General features: G+C 41.5%; 1 protein-coding gene and 1 pseudogene across 7 annotated transcripts in view; one reads left to right on the top strand and one right to left on the bottom strand.

The window, feature by feature from the left end:
* ANKS1A (ankyrin repeat and sterile alpha motif domain containing 1A) overlaps positions 1 to 12,180 on the top strand; it is a 264,812-nt gene that overhangs the window by 132,005 nt on the left and 120,627 nt on the right. The window lies entirely within an intron of this gene.
* Positions 1,699 to 2,460, bottom strand: LOC141487707 (suppressor of cytokine signaling 2-like; annotated as a pseudogene).

Genomic DNA, 12,180 nt, shown 5'->3' with positions numbered 1-12,180 from the left:
ATGGGGGAAATGTTACAAGAGCAGAAGAGAAGCATAAAGACTAATGTTTTTTGGGACAGAGCAATTGGTTTATAGGGTTTCCTCTGATGGCATGGCAGCAGAGTTTCCTGTTATTCTTTCCCATTAATTACTTTTCATTTCAAAAGCTGTATCATATACTCCTTATTTAGAACTATCTTCCTAGTTTTTCAAAAGTGTACTCTTGAAAAGTTAGCTAAGTCCTCTACAGAAGGGAGGTTAGTATAAAAGGAAAGATCTTGCAAGTAAAAAATGGTAAGGACTGATAGCAAGTTGTAAATTAATCTATAGGGGAAAAAGATCTCAGCACTTCTGCTCTTTTGGATACAAACTGACTTTATAGACATTGATTCTTAATGTCCACCTCAGCCAAACTGGCACATGCCTCAGGAGAACACTGTTACTCCCAAAGTGCTCTATATCCCTGTCCTATTTTGGATGCTTCTACTGATTTTAGTTTCTCTGGCAAGTGAACAGTGCAGAATTGAAATATAGCCAGTTGATGAAAATACAATATACAAAACTACAGGAAATATAGTAGTACTTGATTATTTCAGCCTCCTCATAAATAAAGCAATCAACCCCTTTTAGAGGAAAAGAAGTTATGCATTTCTTTTCTATAATCCCGAAGGAACTTGGCTCCTTAACTTCCTAACTTTCAACCCTTGACAGCCCATGGATACATGACACTGCCCGTCTTGGGATATTGTATGTATATTGTATAGTAAGGAGATCACTTTTTGTTCTATTATACTTTCAAGTTTAGGTTTTGGGAGATTGAAAGAGATTTTTCCAGCTGCTGTTTGCCATGGCAATATGTTTACTCTTGAGTATGTGATTTTATAAAGGTGGCACCCTCTTCAGTTTAGTTAAAATATTTGAAGCTGTCTCTTGACACTTGATAAGTCATTGTGGAATTTTCCCTTGAGGAGCAAGGTGATGCCAGAATGGTGATAATGTTAGGGGAGGGAAGAGATGTTGCAAAGGTGAAATTGAAATTGATGGCAACAGACTGAATATAGGTAGGTTAAGAGATAATGAAAAATCTAGTATGACTCCTAATTTGTGAGCCTGAGGAACTCAGGAAGATGGTGTTGCCTCCTACAGTAATTGGCAAAGGAGGAGAGGGGGAAAGTTTAGGGGAAAAGATAGAATTTCATTTTGAAAATATGGAATTCAAGTTATCTACTGGATATCCAGTTGAAGGTGTCCGAACGGTTGTTGGGAGATGTAAAATTGGAGGTCAAGAGAGGGTTTAGGCTAGGATAGATAGATTTGAGAATCATTATAGTAATGGCAATTAAATCCATGGGAGCTGATGAGATCAGCTAGTGAAGTAGAGAGAAGAGTAGAGGACTCAGACAGAACCCTGAGGGATATTTTTTTTTTATAAAAGGCTTTTCTTTTATTTAGAACATTCTAATCAAGGTTGGATATTTAGTAACAACCATGGATAAACACTTCTTTGGAGAAAAAAAACAACAGGCACATTTCCCTCTGCATCTGGAAGAAAATGAAGTCCCAAGTACAAGGCAGACAACTGCTGATTCTCTGTGGTCAGACAATTCAGGGATGACACCAACATTGATTTTCACAGCCATTTCCAAAAAAGTGAAAATGGCACCAGGTCAGGTCTGGCTACTTCAGCAAGGAAAAACATACTGTTTTCATCACTTGGTCTCAGTTGCACCTGTGGAGCGTGACATTCTTGTATTTAGCCTGGTATTGATATTCTTTCAAGTAATCTTTTAGTCTTGTTGGTAATGGCAATTCCCAGATCTTAGTTGTACATTTGTTTATAGAGAGTCTACAGAGATGCTGCAGGGTTGGAGTGGAAGTATAGAGGGGTTTGGTCAAATAGAGATGAACGGTTCCATTCCGAGGGGTCTCCCCACCCGTCCCTTGTCCTCGCATGTTCTGACATAATACTGGATGAGGTGGACCACGCTGTCAAACTGCTTCAGCCTCGATTTGACGCAGATGATGAGTCCAATCTAAACTTGCCCTCCTATTCTATTGGAGGATTGGTTGGTCCTGCCGAGGGTTTGACAGATTTTGTGAGCAAGGAGTCTGAGTGAGAACTGTCTCCATCAGGAAAGTGCCTTCTGGGGTGCCTTTCAGTTTTTCTTTGGCTTCATTAACAGTCATGCTTCCCCAGTACCACCCTGCATTGCCTCCGGGGGGCCCGCTGGGTCATGGGGGAGGGTTCGGCGCGGGCCGGCCGGGCGCCCTGTCCCTGCCGAGGCGCCTGCCTGCAGCCCCCTGTGGAGCCACGTCACGTGGGCCGGGATGGGTGCCCCGGCGCGCCTCGGCGACGGCAGGCTGGCAGGGCCAGCCACATGTGGCGGGCTGCCCGACGTTGCGGGGCATGGGGCTTGAGGGAGAGGGCAGCGCAGGCTCGGGCGCCCCGCCACCCCAGGGATATTTGTTGCTTGAGTACATGATCTGGAAGAGAATCCAGCAAAAGGTAGAAAAGGAGTCATAGAATATGGAGGAAGAAAACATGGAGAGCCCTACCCTGAAAAAGAAGATAATATGGAGAAGAGAGTGATCAGTAACTATCAAAGTCTGAAGAGAGCTGCAGTAGAATGAGGATAAAAGAAAGGCCACTAGATTTGACTACTAAGAGATCATTGGTAACTTTAGAGAGAGCAGTTTCAATGGAGTGATAAAAATGTTGGATTGTAATTAAGAAGACAAAGGGAGGAGAGAAATCAAGGCACCTATCATACATGACCTTTTTGAGAAATTTGGCTCCAAAGGGAAGAATAAATAGGATCATAATTATTGGAATTAGAAGGATCGAGAGGATTTTTTCAGGATAGGGGGAACATGGGGAAATTTATAGGCAGTTGAAAATGATCTATTTCAAAGAGGAAGAGATTGAAAATAAGTGAAAAAGTGGCGAAGACGGGAAGGGAAGTCTGTTGGAAGAGATGAAATGGAATGGAATCACTTGAACAAATACAGGGATTAGTCTTTGTAAGGAGTAAATTCACTTTGTCATGCATGTAAGATGGGGTGGAAGAGAATACAGCAGGACACCTGAGTACTAGAAGATGAGAAATTGGCAAATGGTCTCATTTTTTCCTGAGAGTGTGTGGAAAAGAGGAGTCATAGGGGATGAAAAGGTTTCAACTGTTGTGGAGAGTAGAATAGTGAATTGACAAGTATAGAAGGCTTGCCTAACAACAATAAGGGTCCAGTTAAGATTATATCTTATTTATTCCCTACTTAAACCAGTAAGCTGAGTAGACTAAATGTAGGGGAAGTTAGTACTGGAATGTGTGCCCAATGAAACCTAATCATCTGAAGAGCCAAGTTTTAGTAAGTATTAATAGATGGAAGGAGTCTGAGAAGAAAAGGAAAATTTTTTGCCTATGGAAAACAGGCCTTCCAGAGGGCACAGTGGAAGGGCTGGGTGGAATTATATTGAAACTCCAATTTGGCACCTGAATGGGGTTGAAGGAAATAAATATGAGCAATCATATGGTGGGTAGTAGGGAATGGAATTTGGATGAACAAGAATTTACAGTCACTGTGATGTAAGCTGTGTAACCAGATGTGATAATGTAAGTTAATGAATAATTTAGGTGTTTAACAAATGCTTTCATTCCCACTTTTATGTGACATAAGTGATTGACAAGTGCTTAGTCATCTAGAATAGACTTTTCTTATTGGCTTTGGTCTCTCCAGTACCCAAATAGAGATCATTACAGAAGTGGTAATTTTAACCCCTAAAATTAATTGACTCAAATGAAGTTCCATTGTGTCCAGCTTTTCATGATCCCATTTGAGGTGTCCTTGGCAAAAAATTAAGTGAATTTTCAGGGGTCATATACTTATTAAGTGTCTGAGGCCAGATTTTAACTCAGGAGGATCAGGTTTTCCTCCCTTCTGTCCTGACACTTTATCCATTGTGTCACCTTCCTGGCCCAGTGGCTATAGGGCTTATGAATAATCCATTAGGGGTCAAGGAAAAACTACATTTCTGGGTCCCTTTTAAGTCTTTATATTTTTATATAGTAGCTCTGTTCAGTTCTTTGCAGTCATTGTATTTTCTGTTGGGTTGCTTTGCCAGCTGCATCTAGGAGATCAGTTGAAGTGATGAGAGATGTCAGGATGGGAAGGAAGTTTATCTGTTAGTTTTCAGTAATACCTTATTTCTATCTCCCACTTCTACAATACACAAAAATATTTTAGAATAAAAGCTTGAAGTAATAATGAAACGTAAATAAAAATTTAAAAATTATTCTTATCTTTATTTGCTACTTTGGGAGTAGTAATAAATGAAATGCTTTATAGGCTTCTTTTGATAGGAGATCATTTTGCAAACTTTAAAGTGCCGCATGAACAAGAATTATTGTCATCATCATCTTCATTGTGGACCTTATTCCAAACCCATCTTTTCTTTCCAAAGTACATTCATCTGGGGCAGCTAGGTGGCGTAGTGGATAAAGCACAAGCCCTGGAGTCAGGAGGACCTGGGTTCAAATCCAGTCTCAGATACTTAATAATTACCTAGCTATGTGGCCCTGGGCAAGCCACTTAACCCCGTTTGCCTTGTAAAAAACCTGAAAAAACCCCCCAAAAAACAAAATACATTCATCTTCTTTCATAGTTCCTGTTATCTATCACCTCTGTACAGATGTGTACCCAAAAACTGCTCCAAGGTTCCCCTCTCTCCAGAGCTCTTGATTCATATTTCCACTGAATACTGGATATATCCATCTGAATCTCCTGCCATCACCTCAAATTCATCATGCCTCAAATTGAATTCATATTATTTTCCCCTAAACCAACTTTTCTTCCTTGCTATTTACTAATTTTAATAATTCCTACTGTTGGGGCAGCTAGGTAGTACAGTGGATAGAGCACTGGTCCTGGAGTCAGGAGGACCTGAGTTCAAATCCAGCTTCAGACACTTAATAATTGCCTAGCTGTGTGACCTTGAGCAAGTCACTTAACCCCATTGCCTTAAATAAATTTTAAAAATTCCAACTGTCCTCTCAGTGGCTAATTACAAGACTTCCAAATGATATTTATAAAATGTTCCTACTTCATATTCAACTTTCTCCTTCTCTGTCATTTGTCCTTACCATTTCCTGTCTTCTGATCAGTTGCTAAGTTATTTCAATTATACCACCATATTATTTTTCTCCTTTCTTTTTTTAATTTATTTTTATTTTTTATTCTCATTTTGTACAAATTTTTTTACATTAATAAAATATTCTTGTTTACAAGTAAACAAAATACCCCTCTTCCCCCATGAATATAGATAGACTTCCTTGGGCAAAAAAAGTAAAGGGGAGAGAAAAAAATTAAAATTAAAAAAATAATAATAGTAATAATTGTAGGTATGGCCAGGTGGCGCAATGGACGAAGCACCAGCCCTGGAGCCATGAGCACCCGAGTGCATGTCCAGCCTCGTAAACCCAACAATCACCCAGCCGTGTGACATGCAAGCTCCCCGATCCCCACTGCCCTGCAAAAACCAAAAAGAAGAAAAAAAAGACCCAAAATAAAATAAAAATAAAATAGTAATAATAGTAGGGGTGGCTGGGTAGCAGACAGAGCATTGGCCCTTGAGCCAGGAGCACCTGGGTCCGAATCTGGCCCCAGACACCTAAAGATCACCCTGCTATGTGGCCCTAGGCAGGCCATCCAGCCCCACTTGCCCTGCACCCTCCCCTAAATAATAATAACAAAAAAATGTGCTTGAGTCTTTGTTCCAACACCAACAAAAGTTACTTCCATATTTTTCCACCATTGCCATTGCTGATCGCAACTCCCTCCTTTCTTATTTCTCCACTAATATGTACTATATTTTCTCTCTCCTTTCACTCTGACGCTGCTGTAGGGTCGCTGAGTGGCGCAGCAGACAGATCCCTGGTCCTGGGGCCAAGAAGCCCTGAGCCCCCATACCACCCCTTAGGCCCAGAATCCACCTGGCCCCATGGTCCCGGACAGGCCATTCAATCCCAGCCCCTTGCAAGAAGTAAAAAAGAAAATGTGTTATATCTGACCACTCTCCCCACATGGTCCATCCTTTCCTCCCTCACTCACATCCCCACCCTTTCCCCCTGCTCCCCCCTCCTTCTTACTCCAGATGCCTATACCCCATTGAGTATATATGCTGTTTCCTCTCCTAGCCATCTCTGATGAGAGTGAAGATTCCCTCATTCCCCCTTGCCTCTCCCCTTCCATATCATTGCAATAGCTCATTGTAATAAAAAAAAATCTTATGTGAAATATCTTGGACTATTCCCCCTCTCCTTTTTCTTTCTCCCATTCCATTTCCCTTTTTTTCTATTGACTCCATTTTTACACCATATTTTATCTTCAAATTCAGCTTTCTCCTGTGCTTCAACTATAAAAGCTCTCTCTACCTTCTCTATTAACGGAGAAGGTTCATATGAGTATTATCAGTGTCATTTTTCTATGCAGGAATACATGCAGTTCATCCTCATTAAGTCCCTCATATTTCCCCCCCCTCTCCTCCAATCTCCATGCTTCACCTGAGTCCTGTATCTGAAGATCAAACCTTCTGTTCAGCTCTGGCCATTCCAAAAGGAACCTTTGAAATTCCCCTGGTTCATTGAAAGTCCATCTTTTTCCCTGGAAGAGGACATTCAGCCTTGTTGGATAGTTCATTCCTGGCTGCATTCTAAGCTCTTTTGCCTTCCAGTATATTGTATTCCAAGCCCTACGAGCTTCCAATGTAGTTGCTGCTAAGTCCTGTGTGATCCGAACTGCAGCTTCATGATATTTGAACTGTGTGCTTTCTGGCTGCTTGTAATATTTTCTCTTTGACTTGGGAGTTCTGGAACTTGGCTATAATATTCCTAGGGGTTGGTTTTTGGGATCTCTTTCTCGGGGGGGAATCGGTGGATTCTCTCCATTTCTATTTTGCCCTCTGCTTCCAGAATATCAGGGCAATTTTCCTGTAGTAATTCTTTGAAAATGATGTCAAGGCTCTTTTCCTGATCGTGACTTTCAGGTATTCCAATAATTTTTAAATTATCTTTCCTAAGTCTGTTTTCTGTATCAGTTGTTTTTTCAATGAGATGTTTCACATTTTCTTCTAATTTTTCATTTTTTTGGTTTTGAAGTATTGATTCCTGATTTCTGGTAAATTCATCAATCTCCCTGAATTCTATTCTTTGTCTGAAGGATTTGTTCTCCTCAGAGAGTTTTCATATCTCTTTTTCCATCTGGCCAATTTTGCTTTTTAAAGCATTCTTCTCCTCAATAACTTTTTGAACTCTTTTATCCATTTGACCTAAGCTGGTTTTTAGCATGCTATTTTCTTCAGCATTATTTTGGATTTCCTTGACTAAGCTGCTGACTTCATTTTCATGTTTTTCCTGAATCTCTCTCCTTTCTTTTCCCAGTTTTTCTTCCAACTCCCTCATTTGATTTTCAAAGTCTTTTTTGAGCTCTGTCATAGCCTGAGCCCAATTTCTGTTTTTCTTGGAGTCTTTAGATGCAGGATGTGCTTCCTCATCTTCAGACTGAGTATTTTGATCCTTCTTGGGCTCATTTGCAAAATATTTCTCAATAGTCTTCCTTTTGTTTCTCTGCTTGCTCATTTTCCCAGCCTGGGCCTGGTTTGGGGTGCTTCCTGAGCTTTTGGGACACTCCCACAAGGGTCTCAGTGTTTGAGGCTCTGTCCTCCCTCCTGGTCTGTGAATGACCATAAGCACCTCCCTCTTCCACAGGGCTGAGGTGGGGGCCCCTGTTGTTCTATTGGGGGGCCTAGACTGGGATCAGGATCTGAATGTGGTCAGAGCCCCAGAGTCCTGTTCCTGGGGCTGAGGACAGAGCTTGGCAGTCTTCACTCCCCTCCCTCAGCTCAATGGGCTCATGCCCTGGGGGCTCTTGCTTACCAGCTCCACTTGTTTCTGTTTCCTGGTCTGGGGGAAAGACCAAGCTACTCCCTGTGTGCCCTGAGGGCTGGGCTCCATGTGCTCACTCTGGCAGAGGTCCCCCGCTGTTCCCCCACTTTGTGCCCGGTGCTCCTCGGGGTGCAGCTCAGGAGACTCCCCCGCTGCTGTGAGCTGTGACTCCCAGTGCCCTGGGGCTGCCTCCAGGAGGCTGAAGTTCTTTGGCTCTGGCGGGCCAACCCTCTGGCTGCCGCCTCTCCGATCCAGGGGAGCAAAGCCTTTCTGCTCTTTTCCAGGTTCCCTTGAGTAGGAGAACTGCCACTCTGGGTCCCTTTGTGGGTTCTGTCTCTCGAAAGTTTAGTTAGAGTCCTTAACTGATGAGTTTTATCAGAGAGCTCCTAAGACTAGATCCCTTCTTGTTGCCATCTTGGCTCCTCCCCTCCTATTTTTCTCCTTTCACTACACTAAAGATACCAAGAAGGCAGGAAGTCAGTTATTTATTTTTTCTCCAGGGCCACTTCCATTGGCTTTACGTACAATTTGCAATCATAAATAAAACTTTAAAATAAATAAAAGTCTATGGTGACATGGTCTTTTCTTTGAGTTTCACATTCACTGTTCTAAGCTGTCTAGAATGTGCCACCTTAGTATCCTGTGTAGAATTCTGGATACAGCACTTGTCTGGAAGAGTCTTTGGAGAGGGAAAGGAAGGGGGAACAGGAACAAGCATTTGGAAAGTATTTTGCCAGACATTGTACATTTCAAATATTCTCCCATTTGATGCTCACAAGGGCAGAGAGAGTGACTTGTCCAGAATCAAACTTCTAGAGTTGTTATAGTTAAGAATGATTGATTACTCACCCCCCAAAAAGGATAACTCATTTATTTTATAATTTATTATTCAAAAAATGCTTTTCTTAGAGCAACCCTGAGAGAAGAGAATATAATATCAATAGACAGATTGTAGTGAAAATTTCTGACTTTCTTAAAGACTGCTTACATGCTGTTACCTTTGTTATTTCTGGTGTATCCCTTACTGCTGAATTTGATGCCTCTAGCTCTAATTACTAGAGAAAGTGAATAAATCTAATCTAATAGGAGTTGAGTCTCTCTTCTTTTTCTGATTTTGAATTGGAGCTTTCCATGAGATGCATATTCTAATCTCAACAGAAATGACTGAATATGTGTAAATGTTGGATAGTATTAACGTTTTTAGAGCCCAGTCATATGCTGAACCCAGTAGCACAATGACTAAAAGAAAAAAAAAAAGAGCTATCGAGTAATCAGAAACATCAACAAGTTGAAATATTCCTTTTATTAGAGTAGATGGATATTCAGAAAGGTCATAGCCTATTTACTTCTGTATCAGGGGAATAAGGACACATCTAGAACTCTGTTCTGGCAACAACTTACCTTTTTCTTTGTATACATTGAATAATGTCCTTACTCAGATAGATAAGAGTTATGATTTTGGTAGATCTAAGGTGGTTGTTCAGTCATTCTCCATTGTGTAATTCTTTTTTTTTTTTTAGTTAATATTTATTTATTTATTCTCTTTTTGTACAAATAATATTTTTTATACATTAATAAAATATTCTTGTTATAGAGTAAACAGAATACCCTCTCCCCCCACAAAATATAGACTTGTTTGAGCGATAAAGGGGAGAGAAAAAAATTAAAATTAAAAAATAATAGTAATAATTGTAGTTATGGCCAGGTGGTGTAATGGACAGAGCCCCAGCACTGGAGCCAGGAGCACCTGAACCCATATCTGGACCCATACACCCAACAATCAGCCAGCCATGTGGCATGCAAGCCACCCCAACCCCACTACCCTGCAAAAACCAAAAAAAAGGGGAAAAAAAGACCCAAAATAAAATAAAATAGTTATAATAGTAGGGGTGGCTGGGTGGTGGACAGAGTATTGGCCCTTGAGCCAGGAGCACCCAGGTACAAATCCAGCCTCAGACACCCAACGATCACCCTGCTATGCAGCTCCAGGTAGGCTACCCCGCCCCATTTGCTCTGCACCCCCCCCCCAAAATAATAATAATAAAAAATGTGCTTGAGTCTTTGTTCCCACACCAACAACTCTGTAGTGGGTGGATCACATTCTTTATGGTAAGTCCATCGCAAAAGTTATTTCCATATTTTTCCACCGTTGCCATTGCTGATCGCAACTCCCTCCTTTTGTATTTCTCCACTACCAATGTACTGTATTTTCTCTCTCCTTTCACTCTGACTGTGCTGAGGGTAACTGAGTGGCACAGCAGACAGATCCCTGGTCCTGGGGCCAAGAAGCCCTGAGCCCCCATACCACCCCTTAGGCCCTGCATCCACCTGGTCCTATGGTCCCAGACAGGCCATCCAATCTCAGCCCCTTGCAATAAATAAAAAGGAAAATGTGTTGTATCTGACCACTCTCCCCCAATGGTCCATCCTCTCCTCCATCACTCACATCCCCACCCCTTCCCCTGTCTCCCTTCTCTCCTTCTTACTCCAGATGTCTATACCCCATTGAGTATATATATATAGTTTCCTCTCCAAGCCACCTCTGATGAGAGTGAAGATTCCCTCATTCCCCCTTGCCTTCCCCCCTTCCATATCATTGCAATAGCTCATTGTAATAAAGAAAAAAACTTATTATATGAGATATCTTGGCCTATCCCCCCCTCTCCTTTTTCTTTCTCCCATTACATTTCCCTTTTTTTCTATTGACTCCATTTTTACACCATATTTTATCTTCAAATTCAGCTTTCTCCTGTGCTTCAACTATAAAAGCTCCCTCTACCTTCTCTATTAACTGAGAAGGTTCATATGAGTATTATCAGTGTCATTTTTTTATGCAGGAATACATGCAGTTCATCCTCATTAAGTCCCTCATATTTTACCCTTCTCCTTCAATCTCCATGCTTCACCTGAGTCCTGTATCTGAAGATCAAACCTTCTGTTCAGCTCTGGCCATTCCAAAAGGAACATTTGAAATTCCCCTGGTTCACTGAAAGTCCATCTTTTTCCCTGGAAGAGGACATTCAGCCTTGCTGGGTAGTTCATTCTTGGCTGCATTCTAAGCTCTTTTGCCTTCCGGTATATTGTATTTCAAGCCCTATGAGCTTCCAATGTAGTTGCTGCTAAGTCCTGTGTGATCCTGACTGCAGCTCCATGATATTTGAACTGTGTCCTTCTGGCTGCTTGTATTATTTTCTCTTTGACTTGGGAGTTCTGGAATTTGGCTATAACATTCCTAGGGGTTGGTTTTTTGGGATCTCTTTCACGGGGGAATTGGATTCTCCCCATTTCTATTTTTCCCTCTGCTTCTAGAATATCAGGGCAATTTTCCTATAGTAATTCTTTGAAAATGATGTCAAGGCTTTTTTCCTGATCATGACTTTCAGGTATTCCAATAACTTTTAAATTATCTTTCCTAAGTCTGTTTTCCATATTAGTTGTTTTTTTCAATATGAGATGTTTTACATTTTCTTTTAATTTTTCATTTTTTTTGGTTTTGAAGTAATGAATCCTGGTTTCTCATAAATTCATCAATCTCCCTGAGTTCTATTCTTTGTCTGCAGGATTTGTTCTCCTCAGAGAGTTTTCTTATCTCTTTTTCCATCTGGCCAGTTTTGCTTTTTAAAGCATTTTCCTCCTCAATAACTTTTTGAACTGTTTTATTCGTTTGACCTAAGCTGGTTTTTAGCATGCTATATTTTTTTGGATTTCCTTGACTAGACTGCTGACTTCATTTTCATATTTTTCTTGCATCTCTCTCATTTCTTTTCCCAGTTTTTCTTCTAACTCCCTCATTTGATTTTCAAAGTCTTTTTTGAGCTCTCTCATAGCCTGAGCCCAATTTCTGTTTTTCTTGGAGTCTTTAGATCTTCAAACTGAGTGTTTTGATCCTTCTTGGGCTCATAAGCAAAATATTTCTCAATGGTGTTCCTCTTGTTTCTCTGCTTGCTCATTTTCCCAGCCTGGGCCTGATTTGGGGGTGCTTCCTGAGCTTTTGGGACACTCCCACAAGGGTCTCAGTGTATGAGGCTCTGTCCTCCCTCCTGGTCTGTGAATGACCATATGCACCCACCTTTGCCACGGAGCTGAGGTGGAGGGGGGCACCTGCTGTTCTGTGGGGAGGGCCTAGACTGGGATCAGGATCTGAATGTGGTCAGAGCCCCAGAGTCCTGTTCCAGGGGTAGAGCTCTGCCGTCTCTCTCTCTTCACTCCCCTCCCTAGGTTCAATGGGCTCATCTCCTGGGGGTTCCTGCTTACCAGCTCTGCC

This window comes from Macrotis lagotis, chromosome 5, assembly GCF_037893015.1.
Source record: "Macrotis lagotis isolate mMagLag1 chromosome 5, bilby.v1.9.chrom.fasta, whole genome shotgun sequence".
Classification (NCBI taxonomy): domain Eukaryota; kingdom Metazoa; phylum Chordata; class Mammalia; order Peramelemorphia; family Peramelidae; genus Macrotis; species Macrotis lagotis.
Note: the sequence above shows the minus strand (reverse complement) of the source record. Positions and strands in the feature narration are given on the sequence as shown.